Raw genomic sequence first — 19399 nt, 5'->3', positions numbered from 1 at the left:
CATGGCGTGCATGTTTTCGAGGCGGGGGTCAGTGTTTGGGGTCCGGGGGCTTGTGCATGCACGTGAAGGATGAGCATACGGGAGAAAGGGGCGCCCAGTATGGAATATATGCTTAGTTTTTGCATGGGATGACGGGTGCGATCATACCAGCACTAATGCACCGGATCCCATCAGAACTCCGAAGTTAAACGTGCTTGGGCGAGAGTAGTACTAAGATGGGTGACCTCTTCGGAAGTCCTCGTGTTGCACCCCCAAACTTTTTTGCAACGTGCATTTTTTAATTATTTAATTTTTTTTTTCACCATGGCGTGCATGTTTTCGAGGCGGGGGTCAGTGTTTGGGGTCCGGGGGCTTGTGCATGCACGTGAAGGATGAGCATACGGGAGAAAGGGGCGCCCAGTATGGAATATATGCTTAGTTTTTGCATGGGATGACGGGTGCGATCATACCAGCACTAATGCACCGGATCCCATCAGAACTCCGAAGTTAAACGTGCTTGGGCGAGAGTAGTACTAAGATGGGTGACCTCTTGGGAAGTCCTCGTGTTGCACCCCTAAACTTTTTTGCAACGTGCATTTTTTAATTATTTAATTTTTTTTTCACCATGGCGTGCACGTTTTCGAGGCGGGCCCAAACTTTTTTGCAACGTGCATTTTTTAATTATTTAATTTTTTTTCACCATGGCGTGCACGTTTTCGAGGCGGGGTTCAGTGTTTGGGGTCCGGGGGCTTGTGCATGCACGTGAAGGATGAGCATACGGGAGAAAGGGGCGCCCAGTATGGAATATATGCTTAGTTTTTGCATGTGATGACGGGTGCGATCATACCAGCACTAATGCACCGGATCCCATCAGAACTCCGAAGTTAAACGTGCTTGGGCGAGAGTAGTACTAAGATGGTTGACCTCTTGGGAAGTCCTCGTGTTGCACCCCCAAACTTTTTTGCAACGTGCATTTTTTAATTATTTAATTTTTTTTTTCACCATGGCGTGCATGTTTTCGAGGCGGGGGTCAGTGTTTGGGGTCCGGGGGCTTGTGCATGCACGTGAAGGATGAGCATACGGGAGAAAGGGGCGCCCAGTATGGAATATATGCTTAGTTTTTGCATGGGATGACGGGTGCGATCATACCAGCACTAATGCACCGGATCCCATCAGAACTCCGAAGTTAAACGTGCTTGGGCGAGAGTAGTACTAAGATGGGTGACCTCTTGGGAAGTCCTCGTGTTGCACCCCCAAACTTTTTTGCAACGTGCATTTTTTAATTATTTAATTTTTTTTTCACCATGGCGTGCACGTTTTCGAGGCGGGCCCAAACTTTTTTGCAACGTGCATTTTTTAATTATTTAATTTTTTTTTCACCATGGCGTGCACGTTTTCGAGGCGGGGGTCAGTGTTTGGGGTCCGGGGGCTTGTGCATGCACGTGAAGGATGAGCATACGGGAGAAAGGGGCGCCCAGTATGGAATATATGCTTAGTTTTTGCATGGGATGACGGGTGCGATCATACCAGCACTAATGCACCGGATCCCATCAGAACTCCGAAGTCAAACGTGCTTGGGCGAGAGTAGTACTAAGATGGGTGACCTCTTGGGAAGTCCTCGTGTTGCACCCCTAAACTTTTTTGCAACGTGCATTTTTTAATTATTTAATTTTTTTTTCACCATGGCGTGCACGTTTTCGAGGCGGGCCCAAACTTTTTTGCAACGTGCATTTTTTAATTATTTAATTTTTTTTCACCATGGCGTGCACGTTTTCGAGGCGGGGGTCAGTGTTTGGGGTCCGGGGGCTTGTGCATGCACGTGAAGGATGAGCATACGGGAGAAAGGGGCGCCCAGTATGGAATATATGCTTAGTTTTTGTATGGGATGACGGGTGCGATCATACCAGCACTAATGCACCGGATCCCATCAGAACTCCGAAGTTAAACGTGCTTGGGCGAGAGTAGTACTAAGATGGGTGACCTCTTGGGAAGTCCTCGTGTTGCACCCCTAAACTTTTTTGCAACGTGCATTTTTTAATTATTTAATTTTTTTTTCACCATGGCGTGCACGTTTTCGAGGCGGGCCCAAACTTTTTTGCAACGTGCATTTTTTAATTATTTAATTTTTTTTCACCATGGCGTGCACGTTTTCGAGGCGGGGGTCAGTGTTTGGGGTCCGGGGGCTTGTGCATGCACGTGAAGGATGAGCATACGGGAGAAAGGGGCGCCCAGTATGGAATATATGCTTAGTTTTTGCATGGGATGACGGGTGCGATCATACCAGCACTAATGCACCGGATCCCATCAGAACTCCGAAGTTAAATGTGCTTGGGCGAGAGTAGTACTAAGATGGGTGACCTCTTGGGAAGTCCTCGTGTTGCACCCCTAAACTTTTTTATAACGTGCATTTTTTAATTATTTAATTTTTTTTTCACCATGGCGTGCACGTTTTCGAGGCGGGCCCAAACTTTTTTGCAACGTGCATTTTTTAATTATTTAATTTTTTTTCACCATGGCGTGCACGTTTTCGAGGCGGGGGTCAGTGTTTGGGGTCCGGGGGCTTGTGCATGCACGTGAAGGATGAGCATACGGGAGAAAGGGGCGCCCAGTATGGAATATATGCTTAGTTTTTGCATGTGATGACGGGTGCGATCATACCAGCACTAATGCACCGGATCCCATCAGAACTCCGAAGTTAAACGTGCTTGGGCGAGAGTAGTACTAAGATGGTTGACCTCTTGGGGAGTCCTCGTGTTGCACCCCCAAACTTTTTTGCAACGTGCATTTTTTAATTATTTAATTTTTTTTTTCACCATGGCGTGCATGTTTTCGAGGCGGGGGTCAGTGTTTGGGGTCCGGGGGCTTGTGCATGCACGTGAAGGATGAGCATACGGGAGAAAGGGGCGCCCAGTATGGAATATATGCTTAGTTTTTGCATGTGATGACGGGTGCGATCATACCAGCACTAATGCACCGGATCCCATCAGAACTCCGAAGTTAAACGTGCTTGGGCGAGAGTAGTACTAAGATGGTTGACCTCTTGGGGAGTCCTCGTGTTGCACCCCCAAACTTTTTTGCAACGTGCATTTTTTAATTATTTAATTTTTTTTTTCACCATGGCGTGCATGTTTTCGAGGCGGGGGTCAGTGTTTGGGGTCCGGGGGCTTGTGCATGCACGTGAAGGATGAGCATACGGGAGAAAGGGGCGCCCAGTATGGAATATATGCTTAGTTTTTGTATGGGATGACGGGTGCGATCATACCAGCACTAATGCACCGGATCCCATCAGAACTCCGAAGTTAAACGTGCTTGGGCGAGAGTAGTACTAAGATGGGTGACCTCTTGGGAAGTCCTCGTGTTGCACCCCTAAACTTTTTTGCAACGTGCATTTTTTAATTATTTAATTTTTTTTTCACCATGGCGTGCACGTTTTCGAGGCGGGCCCAAACTTTTTTGCAACGTGCATTTTTTAATTATTTAATTTTTTTTCACCATGGCGTGCACGTTTTCGAGGCGGGGGTCAGTGTTTGGGGTCCGGGGGCTTGTGCATGCACGTGAAGGATGAGCATACGGGAGAAAGGGGCGCCCAGTATGGAATATATGCTTAGTTTTTGCATGGGATGACGGGTGCGATCATACCAGCACTAATGCACCGGATCCCATCAGAACTCTGAAGTTAAATGTGCTTGGGCGAGAGTAGTACTAAGATGGGTGACCTCTTGGGAAGTCCTCGTGTTGCACCCCTAAACTTTTTTATAACGTGCATTTTTTAATTATTTAATTTTTTTTTCACCATGGCGTGCACGTTTTCGAGGCGGGCCCAAACTTTTTTGCAACGTGCATTTTTTAATTATTTAATTTTTTTTCACCATGGCGTGCACGTTTTCGAGGCGGGGGTCAGTGTTTGGGGTCCGGGGGCTTGTGCATGCACGTGAAGGATGAGCATACGGGAGAAAGGGGCGCCCAGTATGGAATATATGCTTAGTTTTTGCATGTGATGACGGGTGCGATCATACCAGCACTAATGCACCGGATCCCATCAGAACTCCGAAGTTAAACGTGCTTGGGCGAGAGTAGTACTAAGATGGTTGACCTCTTGGGGAGTCCTCGTGTTGCACCCCCAAACTTTTTTGCAACGTGCATTTTTTAATTATTTAATTTTTTTTTTCACCATGGCGTGCATGTTTTCGAGGCGGGGGTCAGTGTTTGGGGTCCGGGGGCTTGTGCATGCACGTGAAGGATGAGCATACGGGAGAAAGGGGCGCCCAGTATGGAATATATGCTTAGTTTTTGCATGGGATGACGGGTGCGATCATACCAGCACTAATGCACCGGATCCCATCAGAACTCCGAAGTTAAACGTGCTTGGGCGAGAGTAGTACTAAGATGGGTGACCTCTTGGGAAGTCCTCGTGTTGCACCCCCAAACTTTTTTGCAACGTGCATTTTTTAATTATTTAATTTTTTTTTCACCATGGCGTGCACGTTTTCGAGGCGGGCCCAAACTTTTTTGCAACGTGCATTTTTTAATTATTTAATTTTTTTTTCACCATGGCGTGCACGTTTTCGAGGCGGGGGTCAGTGTTTGGGGTCCGGGGGCTTGTGCATGCACGTGAAGGATGAGCATACGGGAGAAAGGGGCGCCCAGTATGGAATATATGCTTAGTTTTTGCATGGGATGACGGGTGCGATCATACCAGCACTAATGCACCGGATCCCATCAGAACTCCGAAGTTAAACGTGCTTGGGCGAGAGTAGTACTAAGATGGGTGACCTCTTGGGAAGTCCTCGTGTTGCACCCCTAAACTTTTTTGCAACGTGCATTTTTTAATTATTTAATTTTTTTTTCACCATGGCGTGCACGTTTTCGAGGCGGGCCCAAACTTTTTTGCAACGTGCATTTTTTAATTATTTAATTTTTTTTCACCATGGCGTGCACGTTTTCGAGGCGGGGGTCAGTGTTTGGGGTCCGGGGGCTTGTGCATGCACGTGAAGGATGAGCATACGGGAGAAAGGGGCGCCCAGTATGGAATATATGCTTAGTTTTTGCATGGGATGACGGGTGCGATCATACCAGCACTAATGCACCGGATCCCATTAGAACTCCGAAGTTAAACGTGCTTGGGCGAGAGTAGTACTAAGATGGGTGACCTCTTGGGAAGTCCTCGTGTTGCACCCCTAAACTTTTTTATAACGTGCATTTTTTAATTATTTAATTTTTTTTTCACCATGGCGTGCACGTTTTCGAGGCGGGCCCAAACTTTTTTGCAACGTGCATTTTTTAATTATTTAATTTTTTTTCACCATGGCGTGCACGTTTTCGAGGCGGGGGTCAGTGTTTGGGGTCCGGGGGCTTGTGCATGCACGTGAAGGATGAGCATACGGGAGAAAGGGGCGCCCAGTATGGAATATATGCTTAGTTTTTGCATGTGATGACGGGTGCGATCATACCAGCACTAATGCACCGGATCCCATCAGAACTCCGAAGTTAAACGTGCTTGGGCGAGAGTAGTACTAACATGGTTGACCTCTTGGGAAGTCCTCGTGTTGCACCCCCAAACTTTTTTGCAACGTGCATTTTTTAATTATTTAATTTTTTTTTTCACCATGGCGTGCATGTTTTCGAGGCGGGGGTCAGTGTTTGGGGTCCGGGGGCTTGTGCATGCACGTGAAGGATGAGCATACGGGAGAAAGGGGCGCCCAGTATGGAATATATGCTTAGTTTTTGCATGGGATGACGGGTGCGATCATACCAGCACTAATGCACCGGATCCCATCAGAACTCCGAAGTTAAACGTGCTTGGGCGAGAGTAGTACTAAGATGGGTGACCTCTTGGGAAGTCCTCGTGTTGCACCCCCAAACTTTTTTGCAACGTGCATTTTTTAATTATTTAATTTTTTTTCACCATGGCGTGCACGTTTTCGAGGCGGGCCCAAACTTTTTTGCAACGTGCATTTTTTAATTATTTAATTTTTTTTTCACCATGTCGTGCACGTTTTCGAGGCGGGGGTCAGTGTTTGGGGTCCGGGGGCTTGTGCATGCACGTGAAGGATGAGCATACGGGAGAAAGGGGCGCCCAGTATGGAATATATGCTTAGTTTTTGCATGGGATGACGGGTGCGATCATACCAGCACTAATGCACCGTATCCCATCAGAACTCCGAAGTTAAACGTGCTTGGGCGAGAGTAGTACTAAGATGGGTGACCTCTTGGGAAGTCCTCGTGTTGCACCCCTAAACTTTTTTGCAACGTGCATTTTTTAATTATTTAATTTTTTTTTCACCATGGCGTGCACGTTTTCGAGGCGGGCCCAAACTTTTTTGCAACGTGCATTTTTTAATTATTTAATTTTTTTTTCACCATGGCGTGCACGTTTTCGAGGCGGGGGTCAGTGTTTGGGGTCCGGGGGCTTGTGCATGCACGTGAAGGATGAGCATACGGGAGAAAGGGGCGCCCAGTATGGAATATATGCTTAGTTTTTGCATGTGATGACGGGTGCGATCATACCAGCACTAATGCACCGGATCCCATCAGAACTCCGAAGTTAAACGTGCTTGGGCGAGAGTAGTACTAAGATGGGTGACCTCTTGGGAAGTCCTCGTGTTGCACCCCTAAACTTTTTTGCAACGTGCATTTTTTAATTATTTAATTTTTTTTTCACCATGGCGTGCACGTTTTCGAGGCGGGCCCAAACTTTTTTGCAACGTGCATTTTTTAATTATTTAATTTTTTTTCACCATGGCGTGCACGTTTTCGAGGCGGGGGTCAGTGTTTGGGGTCCGGGGGCTTGTGCATGCACGTGAAGGATGAGCATACGGGAGAAAGGGGCGCCCAGTATGGAATATATGCTTAGTTTTTGCATGGGATGATGGGTGCGATCATACCAGCACTAATGCACCGGATCCCATCAGAACTCCGAAGTTAAATGTGCTTGGGCGAGAGTAGTACTAAGATGGGTGACCTCTTGGGAAGTCCTCGTGTTGCACCCCTAAACTTTTTTATAACGTGCATTTTTTAATTATTTAATTTTTTTTTCACCATGGCGTGCACGTTTTCGAGGCGGGCCCAAACTTTTTTGCAACGTGCATTTTTTAATTATTTAATTTTTTTTCACCATGGCGTGCACGTTTTCGAGGCGGGGGTCAGTGTTTGGGGTCCGGGGGCTTGTGCATGCACGTGAAGGATGAGCATACGGGAGAAAGGGGCGCCCAGTATGGAATATATGCTTAGTTTTTGCATGTGATGACGGGTGCGATCATACCAGCACTAATGCACCGGATCCCATCAGAACTCCGAAGTTAAACGTGCTTGGGCGAGAGTAGTACTAAGATGGTTGACCTCTTGGGGAGTCCTCGTGTTGCACCCCCAAACTTTTTTGCAACGTGCATTTTTTAATTATTTAATTTTTTTTTTCACCATGGCGTGCATGTTTTCGAGGCGGGGGTCAGTGTTTGGGGTCCGGGGGCTTGTGCATGCACGTGAAGGATGAGCATACGGGAGAAAGGGGCGCCCAGTATGGAATATATGCTTAGTTTTTGCATGGGATGACGGGTGCGATCATACCAGCACTAATGCACCGGATCCCATCAGAACTCCGAAGTTAAACGTGCTTGGGCGAGAGTAGTACTAAGATGGGTGACCTCTTGGGAAGTCCTCGTGTTGCACCCCCAAACTTTTTTGCAACGTGCATTTTTTAATTATTTAATTTTTTTTTCACCATGGCGTGCACGTTTTCGAGGCGGGCCCAAACTTTTTTGCAACGTGCATTTTTTAATTATTTAATTTTTTTTTCACCATGGCGTGCACGTTTTCGAGGCGGGGGTCAGTGTTTGGGGTCCGGGGGCTTGTGCATGCACGTGAAGGATGAGCATACGGGAGAAAGGGGCGCCCAGTATGGAATATATGCTTAGTTTTTGCATGGGATGACGGGTGCGATCATACCAGCACTAATGCACCGGATCCCATCAGAACTCCGAAGTTAAACGTGCTTGGGCGAGAGTAGTACTAAGATGGGTGACCTCTTGGGAAGTCCTCGTGTTGCACCCCTAAACTTTTTTGCAACGTGCATTTTTTAATTATTTAATTTTTTTTTCACCATGGCGTGCACGTTTTCGAGGCGGGCCCAAACTTTTTTGCAACGTGCATTTTTTAATTATTTAATTTTTTTTCACCATGGCGTGCACGTTTTCGAGGCGGGGGTCAGTGTTTGGGGTCCGGGGGCTTGTGCATGCACGTGAAGGATGAGCATACGGGAGAAAGGGGCGCCCAGTATGGAATATATGCTTAGTTTTTGCATGGGATGACGGGTGCGATCATACCAGCACTAATGCACCGGATCCCATTAGAACTCCGAAGTTAAACGTGCTTGGGCGAGAGTAGTACTAAGATGGGTGACCTCTTGGGAAGTCCTCGTGTTGCACCCCTAAACTTTTTTATAACGTGCATTTTTTAATTATTTAATTTTTTTTTCACCATGGCGTGCACGTTTTCGAGGCGGGCCCAAACTTTTTTGCAACGTGCATTTTTTAATTATTTAATTTTTTTTCACCATGGCGTGCACGTTTTCGAGGCGGGGGTCAGTGTTTGGGGTCCGGGGGCTTGTGCATGCACGTGAAGGATGAGCATACGGGAGAAAGGGGCGCCCAGTATGGAATATATGCTTAGTTTTTGCATGTGATGACGGGTGCGATCATACCAGCACTAATGCACCGGATCCCATCAGAACTCCGAAGTTAAACGTGCTTGGGCGAGAGTAGTACTAACATGGTTGACCTCTTGGGAAGTCCTCGTGTTGCACCCCCAAACTTTTTTGCAACGTGCATTTTTTAATTATTTAATTTTTTTTTTCACCATGGCGTGCATGTTTTCGAGGCGGGGGTCAGTGTTTGGGGTCCGGGGGCTTGTGCATGCACGTGAAGGATGAGCATACGGGAGAAAGGGGCGCCCAGTATGGAATATATGCTTAGTTTTTGCATGGGATGACGGGTGCGATCATACCAGCACTAATGCACCGGATCCCATCAGAACTCCGAAGTTAAACGTGCTTGGGCGAGAGTAGTACTAAGATGGGTGACCTCTTGGGAAGTCCTCGTGTTGCACCCCCAAACTTTTTTGCAACGTGCATTTTTTAATTATTTAATTTTTTTTCACCATGGCGTGCACGTTTTCGAGGCGGGCCCAAACTTTTTTGCAACGTGCATTTTTTAATTATTTAATTTTTTTTTCACCATGTCGTGCACGTTTTCGAGGCGGGGGTCAGTGTTTGGGGTCCGGGGGCTTGTGCATGCACGTGAAGGATGAGCATACGGGAGAAAGGGGCGCCCAGTATGGAATATATGCTTAGTTTTTGCATGGGATGACGGGTGCGATCATACCAGCACTAATGCACCGTATCCCATCAGAACTCCGAAGTTAAACGTGCTTGGGCGAGAGTAGTACTAAGATGGGTGACCTCTTGGGAAGTCCTCGTGTTGCACCCCTAAACTTTTTTGCAACGTGCATTTTTTAATTATTTAATTTTTTTTTCACCATGGCGTGCACGTTTTCGAGGCGGGCCCAAACTTTTTTGCAACGTGCATTTTTTAATTATTTAATTTTTTTTTCACCATGGCGTGCACGTTTTCGAGGCGGGGGTCAGTGTTTGGGGTCCGGGGGCTTGTGCATGCACGTGAAGGATGAGCATACGGGAGAAAGGGGCGCCCAGTATGGAATATATGCTTAGTTTTTGCATGTGATGACGGGTGCGATCATACCAGCACTAATGCACCGGATCCCATCAGAACTCCGAAGTTAAACGTGCTTGGGCGAGAGTAGTACTAAGATGGTTGACCTCTTGGGAAGTCCTCGTGTTGCACCCCCAAACTTTTTTGCAACGTGCATTTTTTAATTATTTAATTTTTTTTTTCACCATGGCGTGCATGTTTTCGAGGCGGGGGTCAGTGTTTGGGGTCCGGGGGCTTGTGCATGCACGTGAAGGATGAGCATACGGGAGAAAGGGGCGCCCAGTATGGAATATATGCTTAGTTTTTGCATGGGATGACGGGTGCGATCATACCAGCACTAATGCACCGGATCCCATCAGAACCCCGAAGTGAAACGTGCTTGGGCGAGAGTAGTACTAAGATGGGTGACCTCTTGGGAAGTCCTCGTGTTGCACCCCCAAACTTTTTTGCAACGTGCATTTTTTAATTATTTAATTTTTTTTTCACCATGGCGTGCACGTTTTCGAGGCGGGCCCAAACTTTTTTGCAACGTGCATTTTTTAATTATTTAATTTTTTTTTCACCATGGCGTGCACGTTTTCGAGGCGGGGGTCAGTGTTTGGGGTCCGGGGGCTTGTGCATGCACGTGAAGGATGAGCATACGGGAGAAAGGGGCGCCCAGTATGGAATATATGCTTAGTTTTTGCATGGGATGACGGGTGCGATCATACCAGCACTAATGCACCGGATCCCATCAGAACTCCGAAGTTAAACGTGCTTGGGCGAGAGTAGTACTAAGATGGGTGACCTCTTGGGAAGTCCTCGTGTTGCACCCCTAAACTTTTTTGCAACGTGCATTTTTTAATTATTTAATTTTTTTTTCACCATGGCGTGCACGTTTTCGAGGCGGGCCCAAACTTTTTTGCAACGTGCATTTTTTAATTATTTAATTTTTTTTCACCATGGCGTGCACGTTTTCGAGGCGGGGGTCAGTGTTTGGGGTCCGGGGGCTTGTGCATGCACGTGAAGGATGAGCATACGGGAGAAAGGGGCGCCCAGTATGGAATATATGCTTAGTTTTTGCATGGGATGACGGGTGCGATCATACCAGCACTAATGCACCGGATCCCATCAGAACTCCGAAGTTAAATGTGCTTGGGCGAGAGTAGTACTAAGATGGGTGACCTCTTGGGAAGTCCTCGTGTTGCACCCCTAAACTTTTTTATAACGTGCATTTTTTAATTATTTAATTTTTTTTTCACCATGGCGTGCACGTTTTCGAGGCGGGCCCAAACTTTTTTGCAACGTGCATTTTTTAATTATTTAATTTTTTTTCACCATGGCGTGCACGTTTTCGAGGCGGGGGTCAGTGTTTGGGGTCCGGGGGCTTGTGCATGCACGTGAAGGATGAGCATACGGGAGAAAGGGGCGCCCAGTATGGAATATATGCTTAGTTTTTGCATGTGATGACGGGTGCGATCATACCAGCACTAATGCACCGGATCCCATCAGAACTCCGAAGTTAAACGTGCTTGGGCGAGAGTAGTACTAAGATGGTTGACCTCTTGGGGAGTCCTCGTGTTGCACCCCCAAACTTTTTTGCAACGTGCATTTTTTAATTATTTAATTTTTTTTTTCACCATGGCGTGCATGTTTTCGAGGCGGGGGTCAGTGTTTGGGGTCCGGGGGCTTGTGCATGCACGTGAAGGATGAGCATACGGGAGAAAGGGGCGCCCAGTATGGAATATATGCTTAGTTTTTGCATGGGATGACGGGTGCGATCATACCAGCACTAATGCACCGGATCCCATCAGAACTCCGAAGTTAAACGTGCTTGGGCGAGAGTAGTACTAAGATGGGTGACCTCTTGGGAAGTCCTCGTGTTGCACCCCCAAACTTTTTTGCAACGTGCATTTTTTAATTATTTAATTTTTTTTTCACCATGGCGTGCACGTTTTCGAGGCGGGCCCAAACTTTTTTGCAACGTGCATTTTTTAATTATTTAATTTTTTTTTCACCATGGCGTGCACGTTTTCGAGGCGGGGGTCAGTGTTTGGGGTCCGGGGGCTTGTGCATGCACGTGAAGGATGAGCATACGGGAGAAAGGGGCGCCCAGTATGGAATATATGCTTAGTTTTTGCATGGGATGACGGGTGCGATCATACCAGCACTAATGCACCGGATCCCATCAGAACTCCGAAGTTAAACGTGCTTGGGCGAGAGTAGTACTAAGATGGGTGACCTCTTGGGAAGTCCTCGTGTTGCACCCCTAAACTTTTTTGCAACGTGCATTTTTTAATTATTTAATTTTTTTTTCACCATGGCGTGCACGTTTTCGAGGCGGGCCCAAACTTTTTTGCAACGTGCATTTTTTAATTATTTAATTTTTTTTCACCATGGCGTGCACGTTTTCGAGGCGGGGGTCAGTGTTTGGGGTCCGGGGGCTTGTGCATGCACGTGAAGGATGAGCATACGGGAGAAAGGGGCGCCCAGTATGGAATATATGCTTAGTTTTTGCATGGGATGACGGGTGCGATCATACCAGCACTAATGCACCGGATCCCATTAGAACTCCGAAGTTAAACGTGCTTGGGCGAGAGTAGTACTAAGATGGGTGACCTCTTGGGAAGTCCTCGTGTTGCACCCCTAAACTTTTTTATAACGTGCATTTTTTAATTATTTAATTTTTTTTTCACCATGGCGTGCACGTTTTCGAGGCGGGCCCAAACTTTTTTGCAACGTGCATTTTTTAATTATTTAATTTTTTTTCACCATGGCGTGCACGTTTTCGAGGCGGGGGTCAGTGTTTGGGGTCCGGGGGCTTGTGCATGCACGTGAAGGATGAGCATACGGGAGAAAGGGGCGCCCAGTATGGAATATATGCTTAGTTTTTGCATGTGATGACGGGTGCGATCATACCAGCACTAATGCACCGGATCCCATCAGAACTCCGAAGTTAAACGTGCTTGGGCGAGAGTAGTACTAACATGGTTGACCTCTTGGGAAGTCCTCGTGTTGCACCCCCAAACTTTTTTGCAACGTGCATTTTTTAATTATTTAATTTTTTTTTTCACCATGGCGTGCATGTTTTCGAGGCGGGGGTCAGTGTTTGGGGTCCGGGGGCTTGTGCATGCACGTGAAGGATGAGCATACGGGAGAAAGGGGCGCCCAGTATGGAATATATGCTTAGTTTTTGCATGGGATGACGGGTGCGATCATACCAGCACTAATGCACCGGATCCCATCAGAACTCCGAAGTTAAACGTGCTTGGGCGAGAGTAGTACTAAGATGGGTGACCTCTTGGGAAGTCCTCGTGTTGCACCCCCAAACTTTTTTGCAACGTGCATTTTTTAATTATTTAATTTTTTTTCACCATGGCGTGCACGTTTTCGAGGCGGGCCCAAACTTTTTTGCAACGTGCATTTTTTAATTATTTAATTTTTTTTTCACCATGTCGTGCACGTTTTCGAGGCGGGGGTCAGTGTTTGGGGTCCGGGGGCTTGTGCATGCACGTGAAGGATGAGCATACGGGAGAAAGGGGCGCCCAGTATGGAATATATGCTTAGTTTTTGCATGGGATGACGGGTGCGATCATACCAGCACTAATGCACCGTATCCCATCAGAACTCCGAAGTTAAACGTGCTTGGGCGAGAGTAGTACTAAGATGGGTGACCTCTTGGGAAGTCCTCGTGTTGCACCCCTAAACTTTTTTGCAACGTGCATTTTTTAATTATTTAATTTTTTTTTCACCATGGCGTGCACGTTTTCGAGGCGGGCCCAAACTTTTTTGCAACGTGCATTTTTTAATTATTTAATTTTTTTTTCACCATGGCGTGCACGTTTTCGAGGCGGGGGTCAGTGTTTGGGGTCCGGGGGCTTGTGCATGCACGTGAAGGATGAGCATACGGGAGAAAGGGGCGCCCAGTATGGAATATATGCTTAGTTTTTGCATGTGATGACGGGTGCGATCATACCAGCACTAATGCACCGGATCCCATCAGAACTCCGAAGTTAAACGTGCTTGGGCGAGAGTAGTACTAAGATGGTTGACCTCTTGGGAAGTCCTCGTGTTGCACCCCCAAACTTTTTTGCAACGTGCATTTTTTAATTATTTAATTTTTTTTTTCACCATGGCGTGCATGTTTTCGAGGCGGGGGTCAGTGTTTGGGGTCCGGGGGCTTGTGCATGCACGTGAAGGATGAGCATACGGGAGAAAGGGGCGCCCAGTATGGAATATATGCTTAGTTTTTGCATGGGATGACGGGTGCGATCATACCAGCACTAATGCACCGGATCCCATCAGAACCCCGAAGTTAAACGTGCTTGGGCGAGAGTAGTACTAAGATGGGTGACCTCTTCGGAAGTCCTCGTGTTGCACCCCCAAACTTTTTTGCAACGTGCATTTTTTAATTATTTAATTTTTTTTTCACCATGGCGTGCACGTTTTCGAGGCGGGCCCAAACTTTTTTGCAACGTGCATTTTTTAATTATTTAATTTTTTTTTCACCATGGCGTGCACGTTTTCGAGGCGGGGGTCAGTGTTTGGGGTCCGGGGGCTTGTGCATGCACGTGAAGGATGAGCATACGGGAGAAAGGGGCGCCCAGTATGGAATATATGCTTAGTTTTTGCATGGGATGACGGGTGCGATCATACCAGCACTAATGCACCGGATCCCATCAGAACTCCGAAGTTAAACGTGCTTGGGCGAGAGTAGTACTAAGATGGGTGACCTCTTGGGAAGTCCTCGTGTTGCACCCCTAAACTTTTTTGCAACGTGCATTTTTTAATTATTTAATTTTTTTTTCACCATGGCGTGCACGTTTTCGAGGCGGGCCCAAACTTTTTTGCAACGTGCATTTTTTAATTATTTAATTTTTTTTTTCACCATGGCGTGCACGTTTTCGAGGCGGCGGTCAGTGTTTGGGGTCCGGGGGCTTGTGCATGCACGTGAAGGATGAGCATACGGGAGAAAGGGGCGCCCAGTATGGAATATATGCTTAGTTTTTGCATGTGATGACGGGTGCGATCATACCAGCACTAATGCACCGGATCCCATCAGAACTCCGAAGTTAAACGTGCTTGGGCGAGAGTAGTACTAAGATGGTTGACCTCTTGGGAAGTCCTCGTGTTGCACCCCCAAACTTTTTTGCAACGTGCATTTTTTAATTATTTAATTTTTTTTTTCACCATGGCGTGCATGTTTTCGAGGCGGGGGTCAGTGTTTGGGGTCCGGGGGCTTGTGCATGCACGTGAAGGATGAGCATACGGGAGAAAGGGGCGCCCAGTATGGAATATATGCTTAGTTTTTGCATGGGATGACGGGTGCGATCATACCAGCACTAATGCACCGGATCCCATCAGAACTCCGAAGTTAAACGTGCTTGGGCGAGAGTAGTACTAAGATGGGTGACCTCTTGGGAAGTCCTCGTGTTGCACCCCCAAACTTTTTTGCAACGTGCATTTTTTAATTATTTAATTTTTTTTTCACCATGGCGTGCACGTTTTCGAGGCGGGCCCAAACTTTTTTGCAACGTGCATTTTTTAATTATTTAATTTTTTTTTTCACCATGGCGTGCACGTTTTCGAGGCGGCGGTCAGTGTTTGGGGTCCGGGGGCTTGTGCATGCACGTGAAGGATGAGCATACGGGAGAAAGGGGCGCCCAGTATGGAATATATGCTTAGTTTTTGCATGTGATGACGGGTGCGATCATACCAGCACTAATGCACCGGATCCCATCAGAACTCCGAAGTTAAACGTGCTTGGGCGAGAGTAGTACTAAGATGGTTGACCTCTTGGGAAGTCCTCGTGTTGCACCCCCAAACTTTTTTGCAACGTGCATTTTTTAATTATTTAATTTTTTTTTTCACCATGGCGTGCATGTTTTCGAGGCGGGGGTCAGTGTTTGGGGTCCGGGGGCTTGTGCATGCACGTGAAGGATGAGCATACGGGAGAAAGGGGCGCCCAGTATGGAATATATGCTTAGTTTTTGCATGGGATGACGGGTGCGATCATACCAGCACTAATGCACCGGATCCCATCAGAACTCCGAAGTTAAACGTGCTTGGGCGAGAGTAGTACTAAGATGGGTGACCTCTTGGGAAGTCCTCGTGTTGCACCCCCAAACTTTTTTGCAACGTGCATTTTTTAATTATTTAACTTTTTTTTCACCATGGCGTGCACGTTTTCGAGGCGGGCCCAAACTTTTTTGCAACGTGCATTTTTTAATTATTTAATTTTTTTTCACCATGGCGTGCACGTTTTCGAGGCGGGCCCAAACTTTTTTGCAACGTGCATTTTTTAATTATTTAATTTTTTTTTCACCATGGCGTGCACGTTTTCGAGGCGGGGGTCAGTGTTTGGGGTCCGGGGGCTTGTGCATGCACGTGAAGGATGAGCATACGGGAGAAAGGGGCGCCCAGTATGGAATATATGCTTAGTTTTTGCATGGGATGACGGGTGCGATCATACCAGCACTAATGCACCGGATCCCATCAGAACTCCGAAGTTAAACGTGCTTGGGCGAGAGTAGTACTAAGATGGGTGACCTCTTCGGAAGTCCTCGTGTTGCACCCCCAAACTTTTTTGCAACGTGCATTTTTTAATTATTTAATTTTTTTTTTCACCATGGCGTGCACGTTTACGAGGCGGGGGTCAGTGTTTGGGGTCCGGGGGCTTGTGCATGCACGTGAAGGATGAGCATACGGGAGAAAGGGGCGCCCAGTATGGAATATATGCTTAGTTTTTGCATGGGATGACGGGTGCGATCATACCAGCACTAATGCACCGGATCCCATCAGAACTCCGAAGTTAAACGTGCTTGGGCGAGAGTAGTACTAAGATGGGTGACCTCTTGGGAAGTCCTCGTGTTGCACCCCTAAACTTTTTTGCAACGTGCATTTTTTAATTATTTAATTTTTTTTTCACCATGGCGTGCACGTTTTCGAGGCGGGCCCAAACATTTTTGCAACGTGCATTTTTTAATTATTTAATTTTTTTTCACCATGGCGTGCACGTTTTCGAGGCGGGGGTCAGTGTTTGGGGTCCGGGGGCTTGTGCATGCACGTGAAGGATGAGCATACGGGAGAAAGGGGCGCCAAGTATGGAATATATGCTTAGTTTTTGCATGTGATGACGGGTGCGATCATACCAGCACTAATGCACCGGATCCCATCAGAACTCCGAAGTTAAACGTGCTTGGGCGAGAGTAGTACTAAGATGGTTGACCTCTTGGGAAGTCCTCGTGTTGCACCCCCAAACTTTTTTGCAACGTGCATTTTTTAATTATTTAATTTTTTTTTTCACCATGGCGTGCATGTTTTCGAGGCGGGGGTCAGTGTTTGGGGTCCGGGGGCTTGTGCATGCACGTGAAGGATGAGCATACGGGAGAAAGGGGCGCCCAGTATGGAATATATGCTTAGTTTTTGCATGGGATGACGGGTGCGATCATACCAGCACTAATGCACCGGATCCCATCAGAACCCCGAAGTTAAACGTGCTTGGGCGAGAGTAGTACTAAGATGGGTGACCTCTTCGGAAGTCCTCGTGTTGCACCCCCAAACTTTTTTGCAACGTGCATTTTTTAATTATTTAATTTTTTTTTCACCATGGCGTGCACGTTTTCGAGGCGGGCCCAAACTTTTTTGCAACGTGCATTTTTTAATTATTTAATTTTTTTTTCACCATGGCGTGCACGTTTTCGAGGCGGGGGTCAGTGTTTGGGGTCCGGGGGCTTGTGCATGCACGTGAAGGATGAGCATACGGGAGAAAGGGGCGCCCAGTATGGAATATATGCTTAGTTTTTGCATGGGATGACGGGTGCGATCATACCAGCACTAATGCACCGGATCCCATCAGAACTCCGAAGTTAAACGTGCTTGGGCGAGAGTAGTACTAAGATGGGTGACCTCTTGGGAAGTCCTCGTGTTGCACCCCTAAACTTTTTTGCAACGTGCATTTTTTAATTATTTAATTTTTTTTTCACCATGGCGTGCACGTTTTCGAGGCGGGCCCAAACTTTTTTGCAACGTGCATTTTTTAATTATTTAATTTTTTTTCACCATGGCGTGCACGTTTTCGAGGCGGGGGTCAGTGTTTGGGGTCCGGGGGCTTGTGCATGCACGTGAAGGATGAGCATACGGGAGAAAGGGGCGCCCAGTATGGAATATATGCTTAGTTTTTGCATGGGATGACGGGTGCGATCATACCAGCACTAATGCACCGGATCCCATCAGAACTCCGAAGTTAAACGTGCTTGGGCGAGAGTAGTACTAAGATGGGTGACCTCTTGGGAAGTCCTCGTGTTGCACCCCTAAACTTTTTTATAACGTGCATTTTTTAATTATTTAATTTTTTTTTCACCATGGCGTGCACGTTTTCGAGGCGGGCCCAAACTTTTTTGCAACGTGCATTTTTTAATTATTTAATTTTTTTTCACCATGGCGTGCACGTTTTCGAGGCGGGGGTCAGTGTTTGGGGTCCGGGGGCTTGTGCATGCACGTGAAGGATGAGCATACGGGAGAAAGGGGCGCCCAGTATGGAATATATGCTTAGTTTTTGCATGTGATGACGGGTGCGATCATACCAGCACTAATGCACCGGATCCCATCAGAACTCCGAAGTTAAACGTGCTTGGGTGAGAGTAGTACTAACATGGTTGACCTCTTGGGAAGTCCTCGTGTTGCACCCCCAAACTTTTTTGCAACGTGCATTTTTTAATTATTTAATTTTTTTTTTCACCATGGCGTGCATGTTTTCGAGGCGGGGGTCAGTGTTTGGGGTCCGGGGGCTTGTGCATGCACGTGAAGGATGAGCATACAGGAGAAAGGGGCGCCCAGTATGGAATATATGCTTAGTTTTTGCATGGGATGACGGGTGCGATCATACCAGCACTAATGCACCGGATCCCATCAGAACTCCGAAGTTAAACGTGCTTGGGCGAGAGTAGTACTAAGATGGGTGACCTCTTGGGAAGTCCTCGTGTTGCACCCCCAAACTTTTTTGCAACGTGCATTTTTTAATTATTTAATTTTTTTTTCACCATGGCGTGCACGTTTTCGAGGCGGGCCCAAACTTTTTTGCAACGTGCATTTTTTAATTATTTAATTTTTTTTTCACCATGTCGTGCACGTTTTCGAGGCGGGGGTCAGTGTTTGGGGTCCGGGGGCTTGTGCATGCACGTGAAGGATGAGCATACGGGAGAAAGGGGCGCCCAGTATGGAATATATGCTTAGTTTTTGCATGGGATGACGGGTGCGATCATACCAGCACTAATGCACCGGATCCCATCAGAACTCCGAAGTTAAACGTGCTTGGGCGAGAGTAGTACTAAGATGGGTGACCTCTTGGGAAGTCCTCGTGTTGCACCCCTAAATTTTTTGCAACGTGCATTTTTTAATTATTTAATTTTTTTTTTCACCATGGCGTGCATGTTTTCGAGGCGGGGGTCAGTGTTTGGGGTCCGGGGGCTTGTGCATGCACGTGAAGGATGAGCATACGGGAGAAAGGGGCGCCCAGTATGGAATATATGCTTAGTTTTTGCATGGGATGACGGGTGCGATCATACCAGCACTAATGCACCGGATCCCATCAGAACTCCGAAGTTAAACGTGCTTGGGCGAGAGTAGTACTAAGATGGGTGACCTCTTGGGAAGTCCTCGTGTTGCACCCCCAAACTTTTTTGCAACGTGCATTTTTTAATTATTTAATTTTTTTTTCA

The 19399-nt window shown here is 47.0% G+C and overlaps 55 non-coding genes across 55 annotated transcripts; all 55 read left to right on the top strand.

The window, feature by feature from the left end:
• The first annotated feature begins 133 nt into the window (after nucleotides 1-133).
• On the top strand, nucleotides 134-252 carry LOC136213017 (5S ribosomal RNA). The gene has a single exon (XR_010680151.1). It is a non-coding gene; the product is annotated as a 5S ribosomal RNA (ribosomal RNA).
• Nucleotides 253-435: 183 nt separating this feature from the next.
• On the top strand, nucleotides 436-554 carry LOC136211458 (5S ribosomal RNA). The gene has a single exon (XR_010678660.1). It is a non-coding gene; the product is annotated as a 5S ribosomal RNA (ribosomal RNA).
• A 258-nt stretch (nucleotides 555-812) lies between these two features.
• LOC136212551 (5S ribosomal RNA) lies at nucleotides 813-931 on the top strand. The gene has a single exon (XR_010679701.1). It is a non-coding gene; the product is annotated as a 5S ribosomal RNA (ribosomal RNA).
• A 183-nt stretch (nucleotides 932-1114) lies between these two features.
• Nucleotides 1115-1233, top strand: LOC136211445 (5S ribosomal RNA). Its single transcript, XR_010678648.1, has one exon. It is a non-coding gene; the product is annotated as a 5S ribosomal RNA (ribosomal RNA).
• A 259-nt stretch (nucleotides 1234-1492) lies between these two features.
• On the top strand, nucleotides 1493-1611 carry LOC136212148 (5S ribosomal RNA). The gene has a single exon (XR_010679320.1). It is a non-coding gene; the product is annotated as a 5S ribosomal RNA (ribosomal RNA).
• Nucleotides 1612-1869: 258 nt separating this feature from the next.
• LOC136211433 (5S ribosomal RNA) lies at nucleotides 1870-1988 on the top strand. Its single transcript, XR_010678636.1, has one exon. It is a non-coding gene; the product is annotated as a 5S ribosomal RNA (ribosomal RNA).
• A 258-nt stretch (nucleotides 1989-2246) lies between these two features.
• LOC136211962 (5S ribosomal RNA) lies at nucleotides 2247-2365 on the top strand. The gene has a single exon (XR_010679144.1). It is a non-coding gene; the product is annotated as a 5S ribosomal RNA (ribosomal RNA).
• A 258-nt stretch (nucleotides 2366-2623) lies between these two features.
• LOC136214800 (5S ribosomal RNA) lies at nucleotides 2624-2742 on the top strand. The gene has a single exon (XR_010681871.1). It is a non-coding gene; the product is annotated as a 5S ribosomal RNA (ribosomal RNA).
• Nucleotides 2743-2925: 183 nt separating this feature from the next.
• LOC136214799 (5S ribosomal RNA) lies at nucleotides 2926-3044 on the top strand. The gene has a single exon (XR_010681870.1). It is a non-coding gene; the product is annotated as a 5S ribosomal RNA (ribosomal RNA).
• A 183-nt stretch (nucleotides 3045-3227) lies between these two features.
• LOC136211421 (5S ribosomal RNA) lies at nucleotides 3228-3346 on the top strand. The gene has a single exon (XR_010678623.1). It is a non-coding gene; the product is annotated as a 5S ribosomal RNA (ribosomal RNA).
• A 258-nt stretch (nucleotides 3347-3604) lies between these two features.
• On the top strand, nucleotides 3605-3723 carry LOC136213641 (5S ribosomal RNA). Its single transcript, XR_010680739.1, has one exon. It is a non-coding gene; the product is annotated as a 5S ribosomal RNA (ribosomal RNA).
• A 258-nt stretch (nucleotides 3724-3981) lies between these two features.
• Nucleotides 3982-4100, top strand: LOC136214798 (5S ribosomal RNA). Its single transcript, XR_010681869.1, has one exon. It is a non-coding gene; the product is annotated as a 5S ribosomal RNA (ribosomal RNA).
• Nucleotides 4101-4283: 183 nt separating this feature from the next.
• Nucleotides 4284-4402, top strand: LOC136211410 (5S ribosomal RNA). The gene has a single exon (XR_010678612.1). It is a non-coding gene; the product is annotated as a 5S ribosomal RNA (ribosomal RNA).
• A 259-nt stretch (nucleotides 4403-4661) lies between these two features.
• On the top strand, nucleotides 4662-4780 carry LOC136211397 (5S ribosomal RNA). The gene has a single exon (XR_010678600.1). It is a non-coding gene; the product is annotated as a 5S ribosomal RNA (ribosomal RNA).
• Nucleotides 4781-5038: 258 nt separating this feature from the next.
• On the top strand, nucleotides 5039-5157 carry LOC136211907 (5S ribosomal RNA). Its single transcript, XR_010679091.1, has one exon. It is a non-coding gene; the product is annotated as a 5S ribosomal RNA (ribosomal RNA).
• Nucleotides 5158-5415: 258 nt separating this feature from the next.
• On the top strand, nucleotides 5416-5534 carry LOC136214294 (5S ribosomal RNA). Its single transcript, XR_010681387.1, has one exon. It is a non-coding gene; the product is annotated as a 5S ribosomal RNA (ribosomal RNA).
• A 183-nt stretch (nucleotides 5535-5717) lies between these two features.
• LOC136211385 (5S ribosomal RNA) lies at nucleotides 5718-5836 on the top strand. The gene has a single exon (XR_010678589.1). It is a non-coding gene; the product is annotated as a 5S ribosomal RNA (ribosomal RNA).
• A 258-nt stretch (nucleotides 5837-6094) lies between these two features.
• On the top strand, nucleotides 6095-6213 carry LOC136214597 (5S ribosomal RNA). The gene has a single exon (XR_010681678.1). It is a non-coding gene; the product is annotated as a 5S ribosomal RNA (ribosomal RNA).
• Nucleotides 6214-6472: 259 nt separating this feature from the next.
• Nucleotides 6473-6591, top strand: LOC136211373 (5S ribosomal RNA). Its single transcript, XR_010678578.1, has one exon. It is a non-coding gene; the product is annotated as a 5S ribosomal RNA (ribosomal RNA).
• A 258-nt stretch (nucleotides 6592-6849) lies between these two features.
• LOC136211961 (5S ribosomal RNA) lies at nucleotides 6850-6968 on the top strand. Its single transcript, XR_010679143.1, has one exon. It is a non-coding gene; the product is annotated as a 5S ribosomal RNA (ribosomal RNA).
• Nucleotides 6969-7226: 258 nt separating this feature from the next.
• On the top strand, nucleotides 7227-7345 carry LOC136214797 (5S ribosomal RNA). Its single transcript, XR_010681868.1, has one exon. It is a non-coding gene; the product is annotated as a 5S ribosomal RNA (ribosomal RNA).
• A 183-nt stretch (nucleotides 7346-7528) lies between these two features.
• LOC136211361 (5S ribosomal RNA) lies at nucleotides 7529-7647 on the top strand. The gene has a single exon (XR_010678567.1). It is a non-coding gene; the product is annotated as a 5S ribosomal RNA (ribosomal RNA).
• A 259-nt stretch (nucleotides 7648-7906) lies between these two features.
• LOC136211350 (5S ribosomal RNA) lies at nucleotides 7907-8025 on the top strand. The gene has a single exon (XR_010678556.1). It is a non-coding gene; the product is annotated as a 5S ribosomal RNA (ribosomal RNA).
• Nucleotides 8026-8283: 258 nt separating this feature from the next.
• Nucleotides 8284-8402, top strand: LOC136211905 (5S ribosomal RNA). Its single transcript, XR_010679090.1, has one exon. It is a non-coding gene; the product is annotated as a 5S ribosomal RNA (ribosomal RNA).
• Nucleotides 8403-8660: 258 nt separating this feature from the next.
• LOC136214293 (5S ribosomal RNA) lies at nucleotides 8661-8779 on the top strand. The gene has a single exon (XR_010681386.1). It is a non-coding gene; the product is annotated as a 5S ribosomal RNA (ribosomal RNA).
• Nucleotides 8780-8962: 183 nt separating this feature from the next.
• Nucleotides 8963-9081, top strand: LOC136211338 (5S ribosomal RNA). Its single transcript, XR_010678545.1, has one exon. It is a non-coding gene; the product is annotated as a 5S ribosomal RNA (ribosomal RNA).
• Nucleotides 9082-9339: 258 nt separating this feature from the next.
• On the top strand, nucleotides 9340-9458 carry LOC136214596 (5S ribosomal RNA). Its single transcript, XR_010681677.1, has one exon. It is a non-coding gene; the product is annotated as a 5S ribosomal RNA (ribosomal RNA).
• Nucleotides 9459-9717: 259 nt separating this feature from the next.
• On the top strand, nucleotides 9718-9836 carry LOC136212550 (5S ribosomal RNA). Its single transcript, XR_010679700.1, has one exon. It is a non-coding gene; the product is annotated as a 5S ribosomal RNA (ribosomal RNA).
• A 183-nt stretch (nucleotides 9837-10019) lies between these two features.
• LOC136214723 (5S ribosomal RNA) lies at nucleotides 10020-10138 on the top strand. Its single transcript, XR_010681798.1, has one exon. It is a non-coding gene; the product is annotated as a 5S ribosomal RNA (ribosomal RNA).
• Nucleotides 10139-10397: 259 nt separating this feature from the next.
• LOC136211325 (5S ribosomal RNA) lies at nucleotides 10398-10516 on the top strand. Its single transcript, XR_010678533.1, has one exon. It is a non-coding gene; the product is annotated as a 5S ribosomal RNA (ribosomal RNA).
• A 258-nt stretch (nucleotides 10517-10774) lies between these two features.
• On the top strand, nucleotides 10775-10893 carry LOC136211960 (5S ribosomal RNA). The gene has a single exon (XR_010679142.1). It is a non-coding gene; the product is annotated as a 5S ribosomal RNA (ribosomal RNA).
• Nucleotides 10894-11151: 258 nt separating this feature from the next.
• On the top strand, nucleotides 11152-11270 carry LOC136214796 (5S ribosomal RNA). Its single transcript, XR_010681867.1, has one exon. It is a non-coding gene; the product is annotated as a 5S ribosomal RNA (ribosomal RNA).
• A 183-nt stretch (nucleotides 11271-11453) lies between these two features.
• Nucleotides 11454-11572, top strand: LOC136211313 (5S ribosomal RNA). The gene has a single exon (XR_010678522.1). It is a non-coding gene; the product is annotated as a 5S ribosomal RNA (ribosomal RNA).
• Nucleotides 11573-11831: 259 nt separating this feature from the next.
• On the top strand, nucleotides 11832-11950 carry LOC136211302 (5S ribosomal RNA). The gene has a single exon (XR_010678511.1). It is a non-coding gene; the product is annotated as a 5S ribosomal RNA (ribosomal RNA).
• A 258-nt stretch (nucleotides 11951-12208) lies between these two features.
• Nucleotides 12209-12327, top strand: LOC136211904 (5S ribosomal RNA). The gene has a single exon (XR_010679089.1). It is a non-coding gene; the product is annotated as a 5S ribosomal RNA (ribosomal RNA).
• Nucleotides 12328-12585: 258 nt separating this feature from the next.
• Nucleotides 12586-12704, top strand: LOC136214292 (5S ribosomal RNA). Its single transcript, XR_010681385.1, has one exon. It is a non-coding gene; the product is annotated as a 5S ribosomal RNA (ribosomal RNA).
• A 183-nt stretch (nucleotides 12705-12887) lies between these two features.
• Nucleotides 12888-13006, top strand: LOC136211290 (5S ribosomal RNA). The gene has a single exon (XR_010678500.1). It is a non-coding gene; the product is annotated as a 5S ribosomal RNA (ribosomal RNA).
• Nucleotides 13007-13264: 258 nt separating this feature from the next.
• Nucleotides 13265-13383, top strand: LOC136214595 (5S ribosomal RNA). Its single transcript, XR_010681676.1, has one exon. It is a non-coding gene; the product is annotated as a 5S ribosomal RNA (ribosomal RNA).
• A 259-nt stretch (nucleotides 13384-13642) lies between these two features.
• On the top strand, nucleotides 13643-13761 carry LOC136212549 (5S ribosomal RNA). The gene has a single exon (XR_010679699.1). It is a non-coding gene; the product is annotated as a 5S ribosomal RNA (ribosomal RNA).
• Nucleotides 13762-13944: 183 nt separating this feature from the next.
• LOC136214951 (5S ribosomal RNA) lies at nucleotides 13945-14063 on the top strand. The gene has a single exon (XR_010682012.1). It is a non-coding gene; the product is annotated as a 5S ribosomal RNA (ribosomal RNA).
• Nucleotides 14064-14322: 259 nt separating this feature from the next.
• Nucleotides 14323-14441, top strand: LOC136211278 (5S ribosomal RNA). The gene has a single exon (XR_010678489.1). It is a non-coding gene; the product is annotated as a 5S ribosomal RNA (ribosomal RNA).
• Nucleotides 14442-14701: 260 nt separating this feature from the next.
• Nucleotides 14702-14820, top strand: LOC136212548 (5S ribosomal RNA). Its single transcript, XR_010679698.1, has one exon. It is a non-coding gene; the product is annotated as a 5S ribosomal RNA (ribosomal RNA).
• Nucleotides 14821-15003: 183 nt separating this feature from the next.
• LOC136211267 (5S ribosomal RNA) lies at nucleotides 15004-15122 on the top strand. Its single transcript, XR_010678478.1, has one exon. It is a non-coding gene; the product is annotated as a 5S ribosomal RNA (ribosomal RNA).
• Nucleotides 15123-15382: 260 nt separating this feature from the next.
• Nucleotides 15383-15501, top strand: LOC136212547 (5S ribosomal RNA). Its single transcript, XR_010679697.1, has one exon. It is a non-coding gene; the product is annotated as a 5S ribosomal RNA (ribosomal RNA).
• Nucleotides 15502-15684: 183 nt separating this feature from the next.
• Nucleotides 15685-15803, top strand: LOC136211255 (5S ribosomal RNA). Its single transcript, XR_010678467.1, has one exon. It is a non-coding gene; the product is annotated as a 5S ribosomal RNA (ribosomal RNA).
• A 335-nt stretch (nucleotides 15804-16138) lies between these two features.
• On the top strand, nucleotides 16139-16257 carry LOC136213016 (5S ribosomal RNA). Its single transcript, XR_010680150.1, has one exon. It is a non-coding gene; the product is annotated as a 5S ribosomal RNA (ribosomal RNA).
• A 183-nt stretch (nucleotides 16258-16440) lies between these two features.
• On the top strand, nucleotides 16441-16559 carry LOC136211242 (5S ribosomal RNA). The gene has a single exon (XR_010678456.1). It is a non-coding gene; the product is annotated as a 5S ribosomal RNA (ribosomal RNA).
• A 258-nt stretch (nucleotides 16560-16817) lies between these two features.
• Nucleotides 16818-16936, top strand: LOC136212546 (5S ribosomal RNA). The gene has a single exon (XR_010679696.1). It is a non-coding gene; the product is annotated as a 5S ribosomal RNA (ribosomal RNA).
• A 183-nt stretch (nucleotides 16937-17119) lies between these two features.
• LOC136214950 (5S ribosomal RNA) lies at nucleotides 17120-17238 on the top strand. The gene has a single exon (XR_010682011.1). It is a non-coding gene; the product is annotated as a 5S ribosomal RNA (ribosomal RNA).
• Nucleotides 17239-17497: 259 nt separating this feature from the next.
• LOC136211230 (5S ribosomal RNA) lies at nucleotides 17498-17616 on the top strand. The gene has a single exon (XR_010678445.1). It is a non-coding gene; the product is annotated as a 5S ribosomal RNA (ribosomal RNA).
• Nucleotides 17617-17874: 258 nt separating this feature from the next.
• LOC136211219 (5S ribosomal RNA) lies at nucleotides 17875-17993 on the top strand. The gene has a single exon (XR_010678434.1). It is a non-coding gene; the product is annotated as a 5S ribosomal RNA (ribosomal RNA).
• A 258-nt stretch (nucleotides 17994-18251) lies between these two features.
• On the top strand, nucleotides 18252-18370 carry LOC136215162 (5S ribosomal RNA). The gene has a single exon (XR_010682210.1). It is a non-coding gene; the product is annotated as a 5S ribosomal RNA (ribosomal RNA).
• A 183-nt stretch (nucleotides 18371-18553) lies between these two features.
• Nucleotides 18554-18672, top strand: LOC136211206 (5S ribosomal RNA). The gene has a single exon (XR_010678422.1). It is a non-coding gene; the product is annotated as a 5S ribosomal RNA (ribosomal RNA).
• Nucleotides 18673-18931: 259 nt separating this feature from the next.
• LOC136211195 (5S ribosomal RNA) lies at nucleotides 18932-19050 on the top strand. The gene has a single exon (XR_010678411.1). It is a non-coding gene; the product is annotated as a 5S ribosomal RNA (ribosomal RNA).
• A 182-nt stretch (nucleotides 19051-19232) lies between these two features.
• On the top strand, nucleotides 19233-19351 carry LOC136211184 (5S ribosomal RNA). Its single transcript, XR_010678400.1, has one exon. It is a non-coding gene; the product is annotated as a 5S ribosomal RNA (ribosomal RNA).
• Nucleotides 19352-19399: the final 48 nt, after the last annotated feature.

Source organism: Euphorbia lathyris, chromosome 1 (genome assembly GCF_963576675.1).
Source record: "Euphorbia lathyris chromosome 1, ddEupLath1.1, whole genome shotgun sequence".
Taxonomy (NCBI): domain Eukaryota; kingdom Viridiplantae; phylum Streptophyta; class Magnoliopsida; order Malpighiales; family Euphorbiaceae; genus Euphorbia; species Euphorbia lathyris.
The sequence above is the reverse complement of the archived record's forward strand: the minus strand, read 5'-3'. Positions and strand labels throughout refer to the sequence as shown.